This window comes from Pteropus medius, unplaced genomic scaffold (genome assembly GCF_902729225.1).
Source record: "Pteropus medius unplaced genomic scaffold, Ma_sr-lr_union100, whole genome shotgun sequence".
Lineage (NCBI taxonomy): Eukaryota > Metazoa > Chordata > Mammalia > Chiroptera > Pteropodidae > Pteropus > Pteropus medius.
In genome coordinates, this window is record NW_024352785.1 from 16,652,138 (window position 1) to 16,678,806 (window position 26,669).

Sequence of the window (26,669 nt, forward strand, 5' to 3'; positions counted from 1 at the left end):
AGAAAACTCAACCTTATTTTAATTTTTAAAGAGTGGTCCTACTGGGCAGTGGCTATTGAATCACCATTGTGTGCGTGTGAATTTTGTGCCTTCAAAGTTTCATGCTAGAGAGTCTTCAGGACTGAAGTGTGTTTATTTGCTGCACAAGTACTGCCAAGACAGTAGCAGTAAGAGCAACCCCACTGGCTCCTCCAAGTACTTACTCCTCATCTCCCTAATGCATGACCTCTACAGAGAAGAAAGAGAGTTAACCCCTTGGGCATTGTCCTGATTCTCCAAATTCAACATCCCATTTAAAATGCAAAGCTACAAATTTCAATCCCTGGATGCCCACTCAGAAAAGCTTTTGAAATTCAACTTTGTTTCTCTGGATTGAGGCTTCCCTGCCTTTTATGATGGAGGTGATGGATAATGCTGACCTACAGAAATTAATTAGTATAATTCACTTGAAAGCTTATTGCTAACATCATTATAATTTGTTCCCAAAGGAGTCATTTGATTATTGCCTTTCTTGCCAATAAGAATTAAAATAGCTGGTTACTAGTTGCAGCTCATTAACCCATTCAATCTTTGCCATCATACAAGGATGCTGTATGGAGGACATCGGAGGACTCTGACATTCTCCTATGGTCCATCCTCTCTTTCTGCACAGAAATGTATCCTATAGTATCCATGTATCCATAGGTCCAACACCAAAGATGTACAGGTCACAGAGAGAGGGCTAGCCAGTTTTCCTACAACTGCTCAGAGCTGTGGAATATTCCAGAGATACTTCCTTTACTATCTGTCCGAGCATCTTAGGAGAAATGCACAAATTGGGCGGGAGGAATGAGATAGGTGCTAAATCTAAACTTCTCTCAACACCACTGCAGTTTGTAGCATAGCATACTTGAAGCAGATAGTTTTTATAAATAACTATATTAATCAATCGATCGATCGATCTTACTTCTAAGTTGTCCAGGGGGAGCAGCTTCTGATCCACCCTTGAACGTGTTCTTTATATAAAGTTTCTTTCACATTCTACTGCCATGTCCTTGCAATTTTTCCGAAGTAGGTCATAATGACAACTTATGTAGCTATGTTTTTATAGTCTCAATATTATTTATATATGTGAGAAGATCTTTGTGCCTATGGTAAATGAGAGTCAGAAGTGTGTTTCACTGGATTAAACTAGATTTATTGATTCCACACATGTATGAATAGTGAAGGAGAAAAGCTGAATGAAAGTACTTTTGTAAGATGGAAAAATAACACATGATAAAAGCATAAACCATTAATAAGTAGTTACTATTTAATTTTTATTTATTTTTCTTGACTCTAAAGGGCCCATTTAGGTCATTGGTATTCACATTACTTTCTTTAGCCCAGTGTTTCTGCAGAACTAGTCAGGGTATAATTTATCCCCATGATAATTTGTGCCAAACTCTTTTACTTTGCTCTTCTTTAAAAAAGTACTCTAAGTCTATGTACTTTCCTTCTGAAGTATATATATCATAGCTGGAATTTCATGAAAAAATATTTGCCTGTGCATGTGCCTTTTTTGTACAGAAAATCCAGAACAGTCATCACCTTTAGGATAACTCTTGAGTTCATGTCTCATCACTGAATGTCAATAATGTTAAATTCAAAAGAGATGATGAAATATGATTTGGAAAAAAATGACGTTAAAGTCTGTTTCTGGAAAAAGTAATCTAAACTATTCTTCACTTCCATGAATATTTATATATTTATTCTCTCAACATCTAACGCTTATAGATTCAGAGGGAACCACTTTATAGGTTAAAAACAAAAACAAACAAAAGGACTGTCCTAGCAGAATGTGCAATAGATTAAAATCTATGTGAATTCTTTTCTAAAATTGCTGTTAGTTTCCAACTTAAAAACAAAGTGGACATTAAACTCCAGAGACCCAAACTCATTATATGCTAGATCTAAAATATTTTAAGAAGAAGGCATTAGTGTGCTGCAAATCACTAGCCTTGGCACCTGGAAACTAGTCTCCAGTCCTGACTGTACCATTAAGCAGATTCGTGGTCACATGGACCTCATCTAACTGAAAACCGGTTTTCACTAAAAAGAGGGAGGCAGGTAAATTAAAGTCTGAGCTACATTCAGCGACTGCAGAAATCTACATGGTACAATGCTCTTTCATATTTTCAAATAAAAATGGAAGTGCACCCTAAAACTCTTGGCATGAAAGAACTGGTTTCATGTCACTGGTTTTGTGAAGGTCCATTATGTACATTTTTATACTCGACCGTATAATTCCATCACTCCTCTACTGATAAAATATAGAAAGAGGGCAATTAAACATTGACTCAATCATAACTATTTTGGAGCTTCTAGACACAAAAGGAAGAATCAATGAATTTTTGGATAAACTTTCAGTGCTCCGATCAGACTTCCTATAAGGACATTTCCCACCAGAAAGTGGGGAGCTGGAGTATTCAGTCATCCAACACAACTCTAGGAGGGTATTTAACACAACTTTTTAAAAAATCCACTTTATCAAAGTATGATTTAGATGTAATAAACTTGATTCATTTTAAGAGTACAGTTTGATGAGTTTTTTTCTAAACACACACACACACACACACACACACACTCATACTTACCACTACTACCACAATGAAGATCCAGAAAATTTCTCTTACCCCCAAAATGTTCGCTTGAGCTCAGGGCAGTCAATTTCTCCTCCATTCTCACACCTAGATAATCAGTGACTTGCTTTCTATCACTCTACATTAATTTACATTTTCTAGAATTCCGCATAAATGCTATCAATTAGTATTTACTCTTTTGTGTTTGGCTTCTTTTATTCAGCATAATGCACTTGAGTTTCATCCATCTTGCTCTATGTATCAGCTCATTCCTTTTCATTGTCAATTAGTATTCTATTGTATGAGGATAAGGGACTCGGTCAACATAATGCCATCAATGGTATTGAGCCAGGACTTCGACACAAGTTTGTGTCAGTCCACACTTGGAGCCCTTGCTTTTTTATTACTGTGCTTGCATTGTTATTGTTCACATTTAATGAATAGGGCACCAGATACTCGAGAAATGAAATGCATTACACAATGTCCTCTGGCTAGTACTCTTCCCCTTACAGCTGCCCTTAGGAAAGTTATCAGCTTCAAATAAACCTATTTGGAGGTATTTTCAAACTCTTATAATCAGAGTAGGACAAGAGTATATATCATATTGTTTTTAGCTCTCGGGTGCCAGTACCATTTCCTTCATTAAAACTGCTGCCATAGTTGTAACTTGTAGATAAGTAAGAGCTGGAAGGGATGGATACTCAGTATTCTTTCAGCATATATCAGACACAGACCAGGATGGCAAAACAATCTTCCAGGGTAAATTACAGTGTGGATTTGACACTAAACTTTTTAACTACGTTGTCTACTGAAAACCAGACTTTTTTTTTTTTTTTTTTTAAGGGAAAGCACAGTGACCTCATTTTCCTTCTGTGTCTTCATTGTTGCTCTGTTCTTTCTTCTGTGAAATAAAACTCGGTCACATTTGTTTGGCAGTCCTCCTAATCAAACTTCAACTGAAATGAGGCCTCAGCTTTGGTTGTTCTGTGAACTTACTATCGGTTCTCTCTTTAACAGTCTCGTCATGTCTCGGGAAAAAAAAAAAATTGTATTTCAAATCTTTATTTCAGGAGGTAATAACTTTCTGTTCTGTTCTAACCCATCACAAAAGCCACAGCAAGTGCCTTCCACAAGCTTGACCAAAATTACCTATGTCATTGATCTGGTGACACAGAAGAATATTTCTTGAAAAAAATTATTCACTAGTAGGGATTATGGGAAAGAGTCTCCCACCTGATTTTTTTCCATGTATCAAATTAGAATTGTGCTTTATTCATAGTATCACCTGGTTTTAATAGAATCTACATTTTTCTTAGGAGTTTTTTGCCTTGTTTTACATTATCATGTACCTTATACATTGTTATTCATTCTCAAAGAATTGTGTGAGCCTAAAGAGGCCTCATTAGCAGTTTCCCAGTCAGGGGCACACCTGCAGTCACAGGTTGCACCCACTGTTCAGGGGCCTCTGTGAAGCACAATCAGGTGAAGTAGCCTAGCTCCTTCAGCAACAACAGACCGCTTTCCAAACGTCTTAATCATTTAAACACAGTCACACAGTCTCTTTGGCAAAAGCTCACTCCTCCACCAACTTGATAATAAGACTCTCAAGGAAAACACTTATCAACTTTCTAGCTTTGCGCAATGGTAATATCACAATCCATGAACCCATTACTGAATGAACAATGTCCATAACCCGCCCTTGTACCTTATTGGGTTAACAAAACCATGTGCCCAGATTTCAATGAGAAAGAAGGTCATTTCTAAGAAAAATTCAACAAAGAGACAATAGCCAGGAATTCCCTCCAGAATTTTCAACTAGCAGATGATATTCACTAAATTCATTTTTCCAGCTGATCACCATTCAGATCCCATCCATGATTAGATAACGACGGTTGGTGACCACTATCTCTATTTGCACAAGAAATATAATAAAAATGGAGCAAAATTTGTTACATACAAATGATCTGCACTGTATATTGAATTGTTTCTTAGAACCAGATTTAACCATCTGCATAAGCTTCATTACAGAATTACCACCAATACACTGAGCCAAAAAGGTGTGTTACATGGTCTTCTAAGTTGTACTGACTAGAGGTAACACAGAAAGAACTAAAAATTTATATTTTGCCTCAGAAAGTTATTTTAAAAATAATCTTCAATTGAATATAGTAAACATCCAAATACCCCCTCATTCAACCAGGCAAATTATTTCTGTTTCTTTTAACATAATTTCTTTCTAAAACCTTTTAAGTTAATATCAAAAATAGTTTGTCATTTTTATCCTGTGTGCTGTTATTTCTCATGACCAAGAAGGATCAGAACATTTGTTTATGATTATCTCTGTCCAACCTGGAGAAATGTTTCTTAAAAACCATAATTCAAATTCTAGATTAATTTGAAGTAGATGTAAAATCCTGACATTAAATTCTCCTCCTCTTTAAGAGTTTTTTTAAATCACTGAAACTTGTTATTTTAAGATGTACATAATAATAATCTGTCTATGGATCATTTGATTATCAGAAGTAACCCCAATTTTATTAGAGGTCCTTTGCTAAACATCAGTCTCTTTGCAGCCTTAACAAATATCCAAACAGCTAATTCTTTTTCCCCCTTCTCACCAGTAATGTTTATTACACAAAACAATTTTTGACCAGTGACTAAGCTTAATAAATTAGATTGGGCACATAGCCCAACATTTTTTAGCACTTAACAATGGATTCAGCACCATTATAAGCATTTGAAAGGTATTGATTTTCTTAATCCTTTCAATAACCCTATAAATAGTACAATTATCTCATTATCTCCATTTCAGCAGTTAGGAGTCTGAGGCATAGAGAGATTAAGTAATTTGCGGCCAAGGCCCTACGACTGGAATGACATGAAGCCAAGAGTTGAATCTAGGTAGTCTGGCACCCAAACCTGACCTCTTGATCTTAAAATCATACGGACTTTCTTTAACCTAGTTCGATATAAATATCTACCGAAGAGGTAAGTATTCTAAGTATGTTATTGAAAAATGACTTTGGGATATTCATCCACAGAAGAATGAGAAAGCAAATACACCCATACAGCAGAATACTACACTGCAATAAATAAGAACAAACCACCAATATACAAGGCAACATGGATGAGTCTCATAGACACAATGTTGAGTAAAAGAATTCAAACGTAGAGTACTTTGCAATTTTTTTAAATATCAGGGTTCCTCAACCTTGGCACTACTGACATTTTGAGCCAGATAATTCTTTGATGGGGGTGTTGTCTTGCACGTTGTAGGATGTTTGGTAGCACTCTCGGACTCCACCTTCCAGGTACCAATAGCACTGCCACATCCCCCGCCTACCCACTGTGACAACCAAAAATGTTTCCTGATATTGCCAAATGTCCTCTGGGGGATGAAGTCACCCTCGGGTTAAAAAAAAGAACAAAAAAAAAAAACAAAAAAACCCACTGATTTATATGAAGATCAAAGTGTCGACACTGTCAGCAAGGACCAGGCAAAGGTGGTTCATAGTGTTTGAGGTTAGAATCGTACTTACCATGGGAGAAGCCTCACTGACTTGAGTGGGAATATGAGGAACCTGCTGGAAATATTCTAGATCTTGATTTGAGTGGTACTTATAGTTAAAATTCATCGAACTGTACACCTAAAATAAGTGAATTTTATTGTATGTAAGTTATACAACACTTTCTCTCTTTTTTAATGTTGGCTTGAGTGTGGAAGCAAAAAAGGTACTGTGGTAACTGAGAGGAAGAAACCATCCTCATGGGAGATGAAGGATTCGTAAAGCCTACAAGGAGGGCAGGGTCTTGAGTAGGAAGCACTTGAAGAACAGAATTGACAGAAGAGGAGAGGGCATTCCAGTCACAGGAAACAGTGGGAGCAAAAGGCAGAGAAGCAGGGTTATTCTTTATTAAGAACATTTTACCCAGTGCTGTTTTCCTATGAATATAACCAAAGGAAATTCAAAATGCATGCTGGCATAATATGCTTCTACATGGTAGTATTTAGGTCAATGCTGTGTTCACAAGGGGATGTAATAATCACCATTTGGTAATGGTGGAAATTAAACCTTTGAAATTAAATAGAATAAAAAACTATTGGGCCTTGCAGCTCATTAGCTCACTATTGCAGAATTCCCCACTGTCATCTATTCTTGCTATTTGTCCAGCCTCACTCTATTCCCAGGTGGATGATGCTTCCGCTACACTTTTTATATGGCTAGTCGAAATAGGAATAAAACTCCCCTGGGAAGTTCCCTACTGTTTTTTTAGCCATCATTTTCTTTCAGGCTACTAATTACTGTTAGTTGCATTATTCGTCATCATCCTTAATTGAGCATGAACAATGGCTCAACACTGTAAAGAAAATGTTAAAAGAGAGTAATTTTATTGAAGCCAGAGGATCTGGGGCTGACTTAAAGAGGGCAAATAATGAGAAATAGAAATTCCACTGAGGATAAGGTGGCCACTATTAAAGCTCTATGGGATATCCCTGTGAAGATGAAGAAAGTTCATTCAAACCTGCCATTCGATTCTGAGAGTAGAAGGTCTGCGAGGCCAGCCCCTGGCCAGGAACCACCAATGGAGTATACTCTTTGGTATTATGGGTGGGTGCAGGGGGAGAGGCAGGGTAGGGGTAAGTGAATGTAACCTAGAATGTGGAGGAGAGTGTATCACTACTTTATGTGCTGCTTTGTGATATTCTATATACTGTACAGAGATCTAAAACCAATGAAGAATCTGGAGGGCCTGATAATCACTTTGGACTTTGAGATTTTAAATGATCTCAGTCTTCCTTCTCTAGAATAGCTTTGCGTTGGTTTTCCCTGAGTAAATTGTTACAGTTGAGGTTTATTTGAATCATGGCCACGGCTTCACTTTTTCAAGTCTTCTGTATCAGTTAGGATAATTTTAGCTACAAGTAGAAGAATATTCAATAAGCAGTGGTTTAAGCAATACAAACATTTATCATCTCACTTATCAGAAAGGCTGCAAGTGGGTGGTTCTGAGGTTGGCAAGTGTCAACACTGTCAGCAAGAATGTCAACCATTTCTGTGTTTCTAGTAAGGCATCTCCAAAAGTTTATGCTTTCTTCATGGTTACAAGTTGACTGTTCCAGTTCCAAGCATCACATCCCAATAAACAATATCCAAACAAAGAAACAAGAAGGAGGGCAAATGAAGAGCTTTTCTCTGTACCACCCATTATTTTATGAGGGGAGAAAATTTTCCCCAGAAACTTTCTTACATTATTGGCTAGAACTGCCCTAGTTTAGTCACTGGACAAAAAGAAATGAGATTGTTGTGATTGCCTTAAACGAACAATGATCCATTCAGGGGCTGGATGTGATTCATTACGGTAGTCATAAAATCAGAAGTCTTTCACCGAGAAAGAAGAGAAAATGCTATTGTATGAGCAATCAACAACCTTGGCCAGGTCCTGAGTTTTTATTTATAGCCCTCAAATAGCTTCCATTCCATCTACATTTATGGTGTGTTCCACTATATAAACCTTGGTCCCAATTTTAGATTGCTAATCCAGCTAGTCACAAAGTTCAGACCTTATAATAGAATGTACACATAGGTTAGATTTTTAAATATTCAAAATGGCCCCAGTGCCATTCGTACACTTATTCATTCAACAAATACTAATTAAACCTTTCTATAGGTCAAGAACTTTTTTGGGTGCTGAGGACACAGCAGTGAACAAAAAAGACAATAATTTCTTCCTTCAAGGAATGTATATTAGAGTGAAAAAGACAGGCATTAAACATAATAAAAACATATTACTTATCAGATTGTGGTAAGTGCCATGGAGAATGGCAAGGAAAGAATAGGGAGTGTAGGAGTGGGAGCTGCAACTTAAATTGGGTGCCTGGAAAAGACCTCATGGAAAAGATGATATTTTAGTAAAAATGGGAAATAGCCATGAGGGTATCTGGGGGAAGCATGGTCAAGCCTGAGCGTCCAAAGGCTCTGACGTGGAAGTGAACCTGGCATGTTTGAATGACAACAAGGAGGCTGTGGCTGGAGAAGAGTCAGGGAGGCGGGGCAAGAGTAATAAGAGATGAAGTCAGGAAGGTAACATGATAGCACATGCAGGGGCCTCGAAGGCCATATAAGAACTCTGTCTTTTACTTTGAGTGACAAAAAAAAGTAATTAGAGGATTTGGGGTAGAGGAATGACGTGATCTTTTTTTTAAAAGAATCATTCTGATTGCCTTCAGGGGAATAAACTGTAGGTGGGTAAGATAGGAAGCAGGCAAATGGGTTAGGAAGCCACTGAACAATAAAAGAAAGTCAGTGGTTTTGAGCAGGCTGATGATAACGGAGGTGGGGCTTTGCAAGAAGATTAGAAGTGCTATGAAAACAAGGAAAGATTTTAGGATGACTAAGCGTTTGGAGGTTGAGCAAATGAAGGGATAGAGTTTTTATTTACTGAAATGGAAAGATACCAAAGAGCAGGCCTGGAGGAAATCGGGCATTCAGTTTTACACATATTAAGCTTGAGTAGTTCATTAGACACCCAAATAGAGATGTTGAATATGTAGTTATGTGTATGAGTCTGAAGCACAGAGGTGAAGCCGATGTAACCCACAAATATATGGTATTCAAAGTTATGAGGTTCCATGAGTCAAGGAGATCATCAGCACATAAGGCCAAATTGAGGATAAGTGGTCCAAGGACTAGGACCCAGAACACTCCAGGCAAGATGCAACCAGAAAAGGAGATGCAAAAAAGAACAGTCACTGAGATCTGAGGAATTCTAGGAGAGAGTGATGTCTTAAGAGTTTTTCAAGCAGGAAGGAGTGATAACTTTAAAAAATGTTATAGATAAGTCAGAATGCGAACTGGGAATCTAGTTTGGCTTGAGGAAGAGAGAAAAGTAAAGTGATTGCCAGTTGCTGCAAAGATTAAACACCCATAAAATCTTATTTAGATTTTATTGACTAGGATGTGAATCATTCATGATTTCCTATAATTATCTTCTCTCTCGGTCATTCTGGTATTTTTACAGACATTTAAATTGCTTTCAACAATATTTTTATGCTTTGCTTGAATAAAATCTGATTTAGAAAATCTAATCAATTAGATATTTGAGGCCTAATCATTGACATTACAAATGGACTCTTGGCTTTACAAAATGATGAACCACAAATGACAAGCACAGTGATTTAATTTAAAAATTTTTACTTCTCTGTTGTCTTTCAAAACCCATCTGCTGCATAAATCAAGGCACAGAGGCCTTCCTAGTAGATAACATTGAATTTCTAATGGAAACTTCTGCAGTAACAAATTTGTCATGTCCAAAGCATGCCCCTACAATATTTCATTTTGTCATTGGTTACACTTTCCTAAGCTCAGAAATGCTCACAAAAGCCAAAAGGTACCATTTTGCCTGAATCAAGAGCTTAAAGTTTCCAAAGAAGAAAGAGTATGTCGGATTCTGTTTAAATTTAATAATGTATACCCACCAAATGTTTTGCTCCAATAGGTACTTTTTGACATTATTTATCATTACATTTTTCCTAAAACATTCAACTTATTTGAGTAACTCTGTACATAACTTAACAAAATTAAACTAATATCAGTATACCATGATCAAAACCTAAATGTATATGGGTGGTATGCTCTAGAAACTATTTGAAATAATCTTCTATTTTATGTTATCTTCTTTCTCAAGTCTGGTCTCTGTGATGTAGCTGTTTTTCTTCTGCAGCTGATATAACATTTATATGGGGGGAGATCTCTAATTTTACTTTGCTGGTGTATAAATGTGTCATTTCATACAACTAGCTGTTTTTCTTTGTTGTAACTTCTTTCTTTCTGTTTTAGCCTGAGGCTCTCCTCTTTATTTGATCAGTATAGTTTATATCATATTCCAGGCAGCACTTCTTCCCAAGAGAAAAACAGGGTTTCAAATTGCTACTCACGATTCCTCAGGCAAACTAAAAGGGCGCTGCCTGAATTAATGTTTTCTTTACTGTTTTCGGTGCTTATTGGTTTTATTTCCATTAGCTGATGGATACATTTATTTTCTACCTTTTAATATCAGTCTCTCCCTGCCAATTATTATCTTTTTTTTGGCTTGATTATTTATTGTAAGTGGTTAGATGGAAATATAATCAATGTGATGACTTAGTGGCAAAATTTGAATTAACTTCTCAATAAATAACTAAAAGTTGGGGTGTGTTGAGTTCAATTTTCTTTGGTTAGCTTCTGAGATGTATGCTGCATTTAAGGAAAGAGAGTTAGGTCCTATGTTTTCTATCACTATTCATAGCTTACAGGGATTACATTTACCATTAAAATACAAGATCTATTTTTAAGAGATTTCTTTACATGGATGTCTAAAAGAAAATAGTGCATTAGCTAGACTTGCATATTCCTTATGCATCTTCACCCCCAAATTTAAGGGAAAGTGTTGTATCGTTGCCGAACATGGTGGAAATATTCAACTACTTCTGATAGGACATCAGTTTCCTTTCCTAGCCAAAAGCAAAAGAAATACTCCAAAATATACTCCCATGATAATAATCCCTCCAACAGAAAGAATTTTAAAACTAAAAAGTTCCCTTTAAATGTGAGTGGCAGCTGAGAGAAAGAGAAGAAATATGGACATCCTCAGAGTCAGACGTGGTCAAGAACAAGCCAGAGTCAAGAAGAGGAAACAGAATCTTGGGTCCTCTTCACGAGACATAGCAAAGTTCATGGTAACCCAGTCCTTGGAAGATGCTAAATGTGTGTGAAGTTATTTCCAAAACAAATATGAAGTTCTAGGTCTTTTTTCATGCCAACCTTTGGTTGTCTATATTAATGGTAGCAATAACAACAAAAAAATGTTTTCATGTTATCTCATATTTCACCTTTTTTTTTTTGCCACAAATCTACTACTGAATTTTAAAAATGCCCAAAGTTCCCTATATCTCCATCGAGTCTGAGTAATTATTCCTAGAATGTTAACTAAACCATTAAAGTTCAACCGAGGCCTATTTTTCATAGCCGCAGACTGCCAAAGTATAAGGATACCTCGTTCTTGTGTTGAAAGAGATACTATCTAGGATGCTATCATCTCATTATAACACATTTCCAGTATGTATTTAGATATAACTTGTCTCGGGACCAAACATCACCCATCCACAGGTTAAAAAGGCCAGATAGATACCTATTTCAAGAGAATCCATTTAACCCTGCAGCCCACATCAATTTAAGCTTAATTTGGATGATGGATGAATTGGTCTTAACCTTTCTCTTTAACATACCATAATTTATAACTACTCTGAAAATGTGAGTACATTTATTCTTCCTCAGTTACCTTAAAATGAGGTACATTGATAGGGAAGTGCTATTGTGTTTCACTGGTTGTAAATTAAAATAATAAAATTAATGTCAAATGTCATTTCAGCATATGCTTTATTACCATGGTAACCCACAGGTAACTGAGCTGGTAAAATTGCAAATTACATATTCAGCTATTTAAAGACATCAATGAACTGAAGTCATTTAATCAAGCTTCTCATCGCCTGTGCTGTGTAATCAAGACGACCCGATTAAAGTCAAAGTCAGAAAGCCGCAAGCTCCCCTGTCTAGCAATGTCTACTCTCAAGTTCATCCTGGCTTGTGGCTAGGGGTTATATTTTATAAACATATTAATAGAGATTTGTTTCTTTGAGGGGACAGTACAAAAGTAATTTTACTCTCAAAATGCAAAACAGAGGTTGAATTCTTCATTTATCTCTCAAATGCAAACACCACAAAAGCTGGAGCAAATCTTCCTACAGAGAGAAAACTGGTAGAGCATTTCAGCTATATGTTCCCAGTCTACTCAGTCCCCACCATGGGCTGCTATTCCAGACTACTCTGTGGTCAGTTGGACTCAGGTCAAAACTGGACTCCGGTGGTTTGTTCCCTTCCAGGTGGGTATGTAGCAGAGGGCAGTCTCCAGGCTTCTCCATCACCCAATCCTCCATCCTGACCTGGGGGCAACTTTATGATGCCAACCCCAGGATCTCTTTGGTGCCTGTCAAATGATTCACACTTTCATGACCCCAAATATCAGTCCATATACGGCCAGGTATACCATATACTCTCTCTCACTTAATTCCTCAAGGATTCATACTTCTCCAGACTGTCTTCAACAGCCACTTAGACCAAACTAGACTGTGTTTTCAGATGAAATGGAGCAAGTGGAGTGAATTAACCTATTTGTCTTTTGAGAGTTGAGCTGTGCTAATGAATGGGTAAAGAGATGGAGGAGTCTGTATTTGGAAACATAGACGCGCAAGCCCGAGAATTACTGTTTGCCTGTGAGATTTACATGAATAATGCTTATTAATGTGATCTTAATAAGAAACAAATTGACATAAGGCCTCTCTCTTATCCCCAAGTAGCTTCACCAGCAGATGGAGAGAGCTCTTCAGCCACTTCTGAAATACCTTGAAAAGCCACAGGCATTGTTGCCCTGGCAACATTCTATAAGAACAAATCTTGACCCAGATGAGAGGGTAAGACAGGTAATGTGGAATTTATAAAGCAGAATGGAGCCTATCCAGAAAATGACAATTTAACTGTGTTCAATTGTTAGACCCCTCGTTTCTCACTCTGGGCAAAGCTTAAAACTATTCTAAATCCCAGGCGAGGTTGCCATGCTATTTTCATCCTCCATGGGCATAGACATACAACCCAGCTCTGCAAAATGAGCTCCCGGCTCCCCCAGGTCCATGCCTGAACTGTCAAGGAGCCTGTGTTAGTGATGATGAGACACAAGGATGAGAGCTCTTTGAAAGACCTGCAGTTTGGGTGAACAAACCTTCATGTGCAGTGAGCAAATGGGCCCAGAGGGGATTACTGTACGTGGCCTGAAAATGCCACCTAGAACTTACAGCACCTCAGAGATCACTGACACAAGGAACAGGGCAAGGATCCAGAGATACTTTCTCTAAATGTCGTGAGGTCACATGTAGCATCTAGATGCCAATGTTCTTGGAGAACATTGTAGGGAAGAACATAGAACTCTGAAAGCCTGAATGTACCTGAGTCAAACAGGAAAAGACTGAATTATCCAAAGAGACTTTTTAAATGTTTGTATCAGATCAGACTTTATCTGACTAGACTAAAATTTGGGGGTTTTTTCCCATAAGCCGTGTGTAGAGTCTCAAGAGGAAAATCAGATTAGAGAAAAATGAAGATACGTTTTCTCTAACTAATCTGAGTTTATGTGATCTTATGTGATCTTGCTTGGCATACGTCTGTGCAGATAGGTATTACACCACACACACATACACACACACACACACACACGCAGTTTCGAAAAGAAAGAGAATGGGAGGGACTGACTAGAATGATACCAAAATTGGAAGTGACTCTTTCCTCATAATAGGCTTACGGTAAAGTTTTATTTTTTTCTGTTGATTCATATTTTCTAAATTTAGAAGAATAACTCTATTTTTAATATTATATAATTCATCTTTAAAGAGAATTATTCTTAAGAAATAAATTAATGAGAACACACTGCTTCTCAGGGGATATCCCCTCTTTATGTTCTAGGCAATCATCCAACCTCCTGCCTGATGCATTCTATAAAAGAACCAAAGACAGAAGGTCAGTTTTTCTCATTTGCCTTGATGCTGACCTGCAACTAACCACATATGAGCTTGGATATGAAAATGAAGGTTCAAAACCAGTACGAGTTCCACTCACACAATGGTATACGTCCCCATTTATCTAACTGAAGATTATTGGCCCCCAAATTATCGAACTCTGTCTTTGTGCAATCTCCCACTGGGCGCAGATATATAGTCATGCATCTTCTAGACATTCTCTTTGCTAAAAGAAATATCTGGAGAGAGTTGACGGCATTCTGAGCATTCTCAAAAGATTCCACCAGACACAAGCTCAAATGCTAATAGTTCTAAACATGCCCACAGTTTGTACTGTTTCCAAGTTTAAGAATAAAAGCAATCAAGATTATTCTGCACCGTTTTCTGCCTTGTTACGTAGTCTAGTGGTGTTCCACCAAGCTCTCACACTTTCCCAGCTGCAGACTTAAAGTCTAACCCACCAAGAGACTGAAGGTGCCATATTTCGAACACCCACAACATACGTGAATGACATAATCAAGACTGCCATCCTGTGTGTAGAGACTTTCCAACAGAATAGGCTAGGCAGAGCATTCGGAAGAAATAAGACTTTTTAACACGTGTTATAGTCTTACTGTCATCTTTTCATTAATTGTGCACAGCCCAACAGATTCCAGAAAACATATATCTACGATGAAAATTGAGCCAAGTGCTATTAATCCCTGAACTGACAAACACTCTGAAAGATAATGTGCAACACCTCATTCCAAGTAATTAAAGCTTATTGGAACCTGCCTTGATTCTAGCAATGGAGAATCTGACAGGTTAATGAGGGTTTGAAATGGATGGTATTACTAATGAGAGTCTTTAGAAATTAATTGTATTGTATTATTATTAACAACTACAAAAGCTAAACTTCCAGAGATTAGATTACATAGGATAATTTTTAAATGTGAGCAAATCAATAATAAGGTGACAGAAGGCTACTTTCAAGTGGAAATAATAACACATAAAGCATGGAATAAAAAATAAGAATGGGTAAGGCCATTAAGATGTTCTTTCATTTAAATGCCTCTGCATTTGAAAATATATTTTATTTAATAATAGTTTGTGCTATTGTTTTTATCCTCTACCTCAAGTACTACATAGAAAAGGAAACAAATGAATGCTAGGAGAATATTTTAATGTTGTATAATGAAGTATAAATGGAACAATAAAGTATAAAATGGAACATTTTTATTTACTCTGGAAATTTTACTCTAACATTCCAAATTCATCAATTGGCTCCTTTTTCTTGGGTTCAGGTACTGCGTCAAGACTGAGAATGCCATTCTAGAAGAGGGCTTGGCAAGTTTTCAAGGGCAGAGCACCTACATGGCCACCACCTCTGTCTTTCAGGTGTGTAGTGGGAAAGTCCAGTGGCCAAGGATCAGCAGACAAGCATCTACCAATAATCCCCTACACCGTTCTGAGATATGCTTTCTTTCTTGGCAGGGAACAAGGAGGCAAATCCCCTACACCGTTCTGAGATATGCTTTCTTTCTTGGCAGGGAACAAGAAGGCAAATTTTACTAAATAGGCATTGTCATTTATTTTGGAATGGGTGCATGTAAGCCTAGTGTATATCTGCCACTGTGCTGGATGTTGGAGATACAGTGGTGAGCAAAACAGACACAGACTCTGAGCTCACGGAGCTAAACTTCTAGTGGTGGAAATGATAATCATCAAGCAAAAAAAAAAAAAATGAATTTCAAAGAACTGAAAAAAAGCGGAGTTGCGAAGGACAATATTTTAATCAATGTGAAGGATCAATGTGAAGCTGACATCGGTGGGTCAAGATGGCAGGAAGGCTGCGTACACCTAAAATTTATAATGATGAAGAAAATTAGCAATTGAAATAATAAAATGCATGTCATCACATTTGACTGTTAAAAAAAAAAAAGATCAATATGAAGCTATTAAGGATGAGGAGGTAACGTGACCAGGTAATGCATTTTGAAAAGATCCCTGCATGTACTATGAACAATCTAGAAGGGATCAAGGTTAGTTGTGGAGAGTCTCCTTAAAAAGGTATAGCAGTAGTTCAGGGAGGAGGGCTGGGTACTTGTACTTGGTATCTTGGAGCCAAGTAAACAAATTCAAGAGGTCTTAAGAAGGTTAATAAAAAAGGCATGGTGATAAATTGAATGAGCAGGACTGAGATCTCTTACATCCACTCTCTAAAAGGATTTTCAGGACAGCCTTGAGAGGTTGATAAGAATTTTGTCTTTATAGATATAAAACCTGAGACTCAGAAAAGCATGAAGACAGTAAAGGATAAAAGTCAGACTTCCACTCCTGGTCTGTCTGAGTTAGAAACCTCTATTTTCTTCCACAGAACATGCTTCCTGTGAAGCAGAACATGACCTTCAATATGCTCACCCACGTATTTATGACCATTCTCTTGCTGTCAGTCCTCATTTCTCTGCTCCTAGTTTCTGCTCACAGAACGAGCCCTTATTATACTTCCTCCTCTACTAGGCAACATAATCTCTGTAATATCCTGTTCCCACATCACTATTTTTTTTTATCAAACTAAGATCCCTCCATTGGCTTTGTAAAAGATTATCAGAATTCTTTTTCCCACTGTACTTTGTACAGTTACGTTATTCTTCTTTTTCCAAATTGGTTTACTTTTTACACACCGGTGAAAATAAATTTCCAGTTTAGCCTCTTAGGCTTTTGCTATCCTTCTACTAATAACTATCTCAACAATCTGTTTCGGGTTTTGGGGGATACTTCAAAATCTTATACAAAGTCAAGACAGCAGATTATGTCACACGGCTTTTCTCATGCCCTCTCCTTGTCGTCCTGTTATTACCCGCTCCCACATCCCAGAGATTTACTGATCTCAATCCTTGATCAGTAGCATCACATGTAATATTTTTGTGTCTCTTTTAAATTTATGACCTAGCCAATTTCAGAGATTTAAAAAAAAATTTCTTTTGGAAGCAATGGAGTACATTTCCTACTGTATAAAGAGTTGTGGCAGCTAGTCCCATGTCACCAAATACAGCCATATGACTTTTTGGATGGCAATCTATCTTTCCGGGCCAAGCTGACACATTATACTTGCTAGGATTCATGAGGGTGGGCATTGCAAGGGTTTAGGAAATGGAATAAACTTTGGCCTGGCCCCTGAGAGTCTGCCCACTTCATGAATCAGCATGTCTCTCTGATCTAATCACATTTTTTCAGATTTTTAAAAAGCAAATATATGGCTTAAAAAACTATTTTTCATATCTTTCCTTTGCATAGTTCTTAATTGGCAAAACAAACCCCCTCATATAATCATGCAACCCATTTCCCCAGGCAGGCAATCAGCAGCCACCCCTTTGAAGGTCTCAGTGATAACTCCTTCCTTGGAAGTCCTTTAGCATTTACTTTCTAGATCAGCACTTCTCAAACTTTAATGTGCACTTGAATCACCTGGGGATCTTGTTAAAACACAATTTGACTCATTAAGTCTGGGGTGAGGGTTGAGTATCTCCATTTCTAACAAGTTCTCAGGGGATGCTGATGTTGCTGGTCTAGGGACCACACTTTGAGTGGCAAAGTGTCTTATGCACAGAGTATGTGCTAACTCCCATGCAGAAAGGTAATGATAACATAGGTTTTCTAGTATATGTGGCAATACGGCTTAGTAGTTAACTACTTACTACCACTATTAGCGGCATGAATTTGGGTGAATCACATAATCTCTCTTCATCAGTTTTTCTCATCTTATTCTCAAGATGATATTACCTACTTGACAGATTGTTCTGAGGATTAAGTGAATGAATACATGCAAAGTGCTTATCACAGTACCTGGCACATAATAAATGCTCAATAAATACTGGTTGTTATCATCATCATCATCATCACTCTCCGCCTAGATTCTGAATTTACAAAGGTCAGAGATTGTGTTTTATATCTCATAGAATCCTCAGAATCTGTCATCTAACATCTCTTTGTAGTGACGAAGGGTGTAGAGGAGTTGAAATTGATTCGGTTGGGTGGTTTCTACGTTTCTCTTAATATGAACAGTATTTTCCTATAAAGACTTTTACTAGGCAATTTTCTATTTACGAGAACCCCCCTACCCTATTTTACGCACTTAAGGAAGTGTGAAATACTGCGATGAATACATGTTTTTATGTGAAAAAAATATAAACGATGAATTTGTATTATCAAAAAACACATTCAGAGCTTGAGTTCACCGCTGTTAAGTGTGTTCGGTAGTGGGTGTTAACTAAATAGAGTAAGGATGAATGGAGTCAGAAGCAGCACCCAAAGAAAAACTATTTGTAAAACTAAGTAAGAAACATCTATGGAGGCAAAGAGCCCAGAGTTACAGAGAAGACAGGTGAGGTGATCCCAGGGCAGGAGAGAGGATCCCGACACCAAACAGAGAATCCAAAAGGTGAACTAGCCAGTGCAGTCTTCAGGTCATCATTTTGCTCTTCACAGTCATAACCAACTGAACAGATTAAAAATAACACTAAGTCATCTCCACCTTCATGGACTACTTCAGCCCCATGAAACCACCCTCTTATCTGCTTATAAGCACTGTATTAGTTATCTGTTACTACACAAAAGCCCACCCCAAAACACAGTGGCTTTACTGAGTTAAACAACAGTTTCTTATTATACCTTGTAGTTCTTGACTTGACTGAATTCAGCCAAGCAGTTTTCCACTTGGGTTCTCTCATGAATTTGCAGTCAGATGGCAGATGGGGCTGGAGTCATCTAGATTCTAGAGTGGGGCTAACTAAGATGACTTCCTCAGTCACAAGTCTGGTGCTTCAGATGGCTGCAATAATTAGGGGTACTCAGACATCTCTCTCTCCTTGCAGCCTCTACATACGGCCAGCTTGGACTTCCTCACAGATGTGGTCATAGGGTAGTCCAACTACCCTATGGCAGCTGGCTCACCCCAGAGCAGCATTCCAAGAGACCCAGGCAAAATCTACAAAGCTTCTTAATGCTCTTCAATAGTCAAGTAGCATCACTTCCTCCTCATTCTATTAGCCAGCCCAAGTTCAAAGGGCGAGGAAGACACAAAGTCTCAATTCTAGGAGGTTATACTTTATGGGGGAGGGAGCTATGTTTGGAGAGTAGCTACTACAAGCCCAAAAGTTTTCCAGGGACATTCTCTCCCACATGTGTATGGGGAACTAGGGGCATCTTTAGCTGGCACAGTCTTCTGTCAAGATCAGACGGCAAAACAAATAAAAAAAAAAATACGTGTTATAAAGGTTCTGTGTTTGTTCAACCTTCAAAAGTTCAGACAAAATTGTCCATTATGAAAAAAGAAAGTTAAGAAATTTCCATCAGAATTTGGAAATTCACAACCAAAACAGAAGACTTTTCAAGGCCAAAGAAGGTGTGAAACAATAATGACAGGTAAACAGTTAAAAAGAAGCAATTACCTTATCTACTTCCTCTGTTCGATGAACAGAGTTTGGACACCAGAACATCTATTTTTTCCTAAATGTTTTCCCTGAAAGGAATGTTTAGATGCAGATATTGTGTGGAAGCACATTATCCGTTACATGAATTACAAAGTAAAACCAAGAAATAAGCCCAATGACTGCTGATGTCCTTATTAAACTATTTGTTAAAGAAATCTCATAGAAAGGATAGAAGAGGGCCCCTCCTCCCTTTATCTTCTAGATTCTTCCCCATTTCTCAAAGAAACAAACATAGACTCCTGGATTTTCACGAGCACACCCACACGGAGTTCACATGTTAGAGCCCGAACTGGATTCAGACTCCGAATCACTTTCCCAAGCCAGATGTTTTCTTTTTCAGCAGTGATTTTGCATCCCTTATCTTTCCCTCCCATTCATAAGTAGGATAATTAAAATTGATTGAGCATCCACTGGACATAAAGTAATATATTCAGTTCTCTTTCCAAAAATCTCTTATCTTCTTTTCACCATAACGCAGAGACTAGAAATGCACAGTTGTTTCCACCAGTATTTATCTATGGACCACAAGCAGGTGTTAAAAGGTAGTTAGGAAGGTCACAATGAGTTAGGGATAGACCGCTCATATGTTTCTTCAGTCTCTTACACACATGGTGCTCATGCATCATTTTTGCACCCGGTGACAGACTATTTCTGAGAATTTTTTAGAACATATAAAGTATGTGTCTATTACTTTTGCTCAGTCACATCTTATGCTTTAAGAAGCTGCCCTTTTTGGACTCAGTGGAACTGTTCCTGCCTCCTCGGGCTCAGGCATAAGAACATGAGCCAGGCAAATCAAAGAGAGTGTTCTATTCTTTAGCCATAAAGAAGCTAGCCTCAGAACCAAACTGGGAGAATTACGTTTCTTTTCCAGGATCTATATGGATTCTGGGTGAAAGAAGGTCCCTCTCTTTAAGGCAATGTAAGCTGAGAGCTCCCAAGGGCATCTCTGACACGTGTGGAATAATCCAGCCAAAGAAAGAAGCTAACAGGAAAGTAAAGTTCAGATCTGGATGGAAAGAGGCAGAGTATCATAACATCATTTGAATCTCTGGATCTTGCCATGTCTAAAACCACTATACCACTGGACTTTTCAACTAGGTGAATTAATAAACCCCCTCCCCTTTTTGTTTTCTAATGACTATAGGTTGGGTTTCTGTCATTGGCAGCTATAAAGTCCTAAATAATACACAATTGCTCTAGGTTGAACCAAACCAAGGCATTCCACCTACATAACAGTACAATCGGCAAAGACCTAGAAAGATCTGTCATTTTGGGCAGCACCATGGGGATGAGTTTGCCAAAACCTTATAATCAGCAGAGCTATTGGAGTATTTTGGCTACCAGGTGGGTAAAACTGGCTTGGTCATTTAGGTGTCTCTTTCTCCTGCCTGTGGTTTTTGGGTCCCAGCACTCACTCCATATGGTTTCAACAAATGTATTTTTAATAAAGTGATTACTTACAGGGTGATGAGCGAGATTAACAAAGGATGGGGCACCCAGAGAGTAGCGATAATTGAGAAGGCTTTACCACCTTGCATTACTGATGCTCAGAGAGACCCGGGGTCCTAGACGGGTCATTTGCAGTAGCCGTGACCACGGAGGGATGGATGCGTGCTAGAGACGCAGCACCATGGCAAACAGGGAGCAAGGAAGAAACGACCCAACACCTTTCCTTCTGCCCTTTGATCTTCTGCCAGTGCCTCTCACTGGCCAAACCCAAGTGAAAGTCAGCAGACTGCAGAGCGCCAAGATGCAGGCAGAAAATAGTCCCTCGGGCAGAGAGCCCTGCAGAGAAAGAATCTGGAATTGAACAAAACAGAATAACCAGGAAACCTACTCACACCCTAGTTTGATAAAAATTATACCAAACCCTTAAAGAATCATTTGGAAGGGGAGGGCAATTTAATATTGACTCCACATGCCTCGGTATAACAATGTTCAATTTCCAGAATTTCCTTCCTGTTTTCATTCATGTGAATCTGTACCGTCTCTTCTAAGATGATTTTAAAATTTCAAGTACATCATTCTTTCTCTCTTGCCATTACCACGTAAACCTCTTTGCTCTATATTTTCTTGCTTGTTCCCTAGATAGCCTTATATACCGAAGACACAGAAGGAAATAGAAAAGGAAGCTCCGAAGGCAGGTTCTGGAATGACAAAGAACTCTAAATGTTTGACGCTTCTCATACTCTTTGAAGAACAAATGCACCCAAGTGTATGGTCTTTAACAAGATGAATGCACACGCTAGGATGTTTTGCTTTGTTTTCATGCCTTCTGAACATAAATCTTCAGGCAGACATTTCTCCTTAATACATACAGTATCTGGAAATTGTTTTTTGGCTATAAAAATGCATTAACAGCTCCAAAGGAGCAATTACACCGTGTACCGTAAATGCACATTAAGACTAATATACCACACTTATCTAAACCTCAATGAATTCAGGGCCGTGGTATTGTGAGTCCAAAGGTGACTCAGATTAGTTCAAGAAATAAGACCCCAGGGGGAGAGGGCTTTCCTCTGTTCTGTCAATTACAATGATACAGGTATAAAGCAAAAACACTGATCCCATTTTGTTGCTTTTTTAAAGTAACCTCAGCCTCTAGAATGAGGCTGTACTCACAAAAGAGTGTTTCTGCCAGTACATTCCCATGGTGAATTTCTGCAAGCCCTCTCACACAAGCTAGCCCCTCACTTTCGGAAATCATTGTGTCTCATGCAGACAGCGAGTCAATTACTGAGGCTATATGCCTGGGTATAGAGTAGACTTTATTTATTACCCTTGTTATGGCTGGGATATGGAGGACCCTAACCATAATGTGTGAAATCAGATTCTTCTACTGTTGCATTACAAATCTCATTGGATGCAGTGAATTGGCTTTATTCGGGTCCATTCTGGATTAACGAGAAAGGAAATATGGATTTTTTTTCACCCATATAAACAATGAAGACTTGTTAGGGACTTCTTTCTAATGTTTATGGATTTCTCTTTAGCGCATACAGCCTATGGAAAATTGTTTTTAAGCAATAAACAATAATTGTATTTGGGGACACAGAGGTACTAGTACCGTACTGCATTCAGACTGTTGATAAATTTCTCTCGCCTGTTTCTTTTTCTTACGCAGACATAAAAATACAAAGACAAATAATAAATTTTCCTCCCTCCACGGCAATCTTTTCCTCTTTCACTTTATTTTCCACTACATTTCTCGATTGATATTACCTTTTTAAATTGCTAAATATAAATATTCCACAATGAATGTCTGTAATTAGGTTGTCTGCTCCCCTTCAAGGACTGGTTCGAAAGAGAAAGGGCTTTAATCTAAAGCAAACTAACAAAGCTAGAAGTTAATTAGAAATTAGCCATATATCCTGGGTAAAGTATTTATGCCAAGCCATGTGTTACTGTAAAAATAATATACATTTACACTGACTATTGTAAACATAAAATAATTAACAATAAAAGGGAAGATATTATCCCTTAATAGAATCCTTTGCCAAGACCAGTTTAATTTTCTCTCTCGTAATACTGAATGATAACCCGAAGTCTCCGCTTTACACATAAAGCAGAGGTTCTTTTACAATCGTTTCTTCAGTTCTTTTTTCTTTTCCTCTCTTCTCTCCTCTCCTCTTTCTCTTCATTTCTTCCTCTTCTGCATGTAGACTTAGAGTTCTCTGATTTACATATCCTTTTAGCATACCTTTTCCTCTTTCCATTTTCTTTTTTCTTTTCTCTCTTTTTTTTTTCTTTTTTTGATCTTTTTCTCCCTCTCTCTCTTATTCCAATATTTTAAAGTAAAAAATTGGATAGACACCTAAAATCTCACTAAACATACTTCTCTTCCTTCCCATGTGGTCTCTGGTCTCTTTCTCTCCTTTTTTCTTTTACGCTCTCTGGTATCTAGCCTCTTTACAAAATGTTTATTGTTTGAGCTGCTCAAGAAGAAAGCTCTAAGGTGTAGACAGAAAATACAGTGTTGTGTTAATTCTCTCACTCTCTATTCTATTAGGAAGGACATAAAGGTCGAATGGACCAACCTACTTAGGGAGCCTAGGAATTCAACTCAAATGCCGAAACATATGTTTTGTTCCTGTGGTGAACACATATATGTACTATGATTTTACAACATTCCTTTTGGGAATAGAGCATTTGTATTTATATACTTCCGCATGCATAATCAGTATTAAATATAATCTAATGAAATGCCTTTGTGTTTAAAATGCAGTTACCTGAGGACTCTCCTTACAAAATGTTCATTGAATTTTTTTTTTCCTCCATTCATGTCTGGCAGCAACAAATACTGTGCAGCTTTTACGTGGTCTGTGTAGGTGTTGTTAATGTGCTCTCCACATCCATTTAAATGCAAATCTTCATGCAAATCATCACTTGCAGGAGGAAAAAAAGAGAATGTGTTTAGCAGGAGACAAAGCTGGAGGGATAACAGAAAGCATGAATAGGGTGCCAATGGAGGACTACACAATAAAAACCTCCTCTGCACGCAAATGAAAACACATTAATGACAGCACAGAGGATTTCTCAATAGGTTCTTACAGTATTGTTGTATGTAAACATGATTCCCAGCAGGCGAAACAAAATGAATGAATTTGGAAGAAATTTACACGTGTCTCTAGGAGAAGTAAAAGGTCAAACTGGTTGTACAGAACAGGCACTTGATCGATGCCCAAAATATCAACTCTGGACAATATTTATGTTTCCTCCAGAAATCCAAAATTTGGAACCAAAGAGCTCATTGTCCAAATGACTAGATTGTTAAATAATGCTGTGAGGCTAGTGTTTCAATAGAAAAGTAGGAAATGAGCTGGGACTGAATAAATATCATTATACTTGAGAACAGAAACTCTGAGGCTGAATTTGGCTCTGGGGAAGGCTGAATTGTGATCCTAGGGAAATTTCCAATTTGCACTATTTGCAAAGAAAACGTTACATCAACAAAGGTTAAGTGTTGGCATTAAGAAAAGCAGACCAGCCTAGAGTTTCCCAGTTATTTCTGTTTTAAGTACTTCTCCAAGTTTCCCTTGGATGCATTCAAAGGAGTTGACAAGAAACCAAGCGAGTTGCAAAATAACAAGGCCAAAGGGCTAGTAATGGTGTATGAAAGGAAAAAATGATCTGTTCATGTCATATATTTCCAAACGAATAAACCTATTGGCAACACATGTTGTTATATTTGGGGGGGAAAAAACACTTCAGTTTTCTTGTAGGTTTCATGATTTGCAATTGCTCCATTTGACAGCACCAATAGAGCAATGGAACTTGGAAGACTTAATCTGGGCATATTTTGGAAGGATTTCAATAGACTTCAGGCAGTATTATGTGCTCTTTAACTTGGAGTGATTTCACATTTCTTGGAGAGAACAACTGGCTAGAATTACCACTTTTTGATTTCCTTGGCTGCATATAGTCCAAAAATATCCCCAACCCCCATCATCACATTGCCAAAAAGAAAAAAGAGTAAAAGCAAATAAACTTTGCAAAATTTAAGTCTATTATTTTTTTCTCCACAATTAAAATGTTTCATCATTTAAATGAATATCCTTTTGACACAGTGCTCTCATTCTATTTCTTTGTTTGTTTTTATGAGGCAGCATTAGGAATCCTGAGACTATTCTCTACTTCTCCACTCACTCAACCTGAACTTTCTATATTTACAAGCTTTGTGCCCATCAGTTTCAAATTTTGGGACTATAAACAAAGTCGAATGAATTCTGCAAAAGACTTGGCTCTGTACAAAAGAACAGGTGGTATTAGGAAGGAAAAAATATACATTTTTTTTCCTGAATGTACAGGAAAAAAGTTGAGGGGAAGGAGAAAAACGGAGATAACCTGGACTTTGAACAGAGTCCTGGTTTTCAAAGCATTACATTGTTCAATGTAATAAATAATACAGGGCTGCAATATATATAAAAGAAGTGTATGTATTTAAATTATTAACTTATATTTAAGCTATTAAATATATTTAATTATTTCAATTATTTATTAAAGCCATTAAAATGTTACTTAAATTATTAAATATGTTTGTTATTAAATATATATTTGTTCCTTTATATTTATATTTTTACTTATATGGCATCTTTTCCATAAAGAACAGGCCAGGATGAAGATATTATTAGTCAAGATAAACTGGATAATTCCATAACAAAAAAATTCAGAACTTTCAGTGATATAAGCCAACAAAGGTTTATTCTTGTTCATAAAACATCCACTATGGGTCCCAAAGAGTTTCTGGGGCAACTGACCTCCATGCAGTGATTCAATCATCCAGGCTTATGAATGATTTATTTTCTTATAGTTGCATATTTTGAAGCTAGTGTCCTGTTACCACAGTGGGAGAAGAGAGCTACAACTGCAATTAAATACTTTAGCTTGGTAGTGGCACACATAATTTCTACTTGTAGCCCATTGGCCAGTAGTCACATAGTGACAAGAGCAAGATGTGATCCTCCGATATGCTCAGAGGGCCTAGAGGACATGATAAGAGTAAACACTGGAAGTCTCCGGCATAGAATACATTGTGATTGTATTCAGATGTGATTGTTAACAATCAGATGTGATTGTTATCCTTAGAAAATCCATAATTTTTAACTGGTACCTTGCCTATCACATTCAAAATTCATTTTGTATTATATTTGTAGGCTTATCTATTTTACTCTTAGTGGCCTGTGAAGTCACTGAAGGTAGGGAACATTTTGCTCATTTTTATACCCAACTGCCTTTGCATATAGTGGGTACTCTATAAATATTGATTTAATTAAGTGAGGCTATTCTTTCTAAAATAATTTTCTTAAAAAAGTTTTCTTGAAATTTCTTGGTCCAGATATCAGGCTATAATTCTTAGAAACGTATGCAATGCCTGGATGCACAGAAGTAATGGGTAAGCGCAGAGTACAGTGGTCCAGTTGGACTACATCGGTAAATAGTGCTGAGTGTATTTTCCAATTAAGATATTTCACATGTATTCCTTTTCCCAAAAAA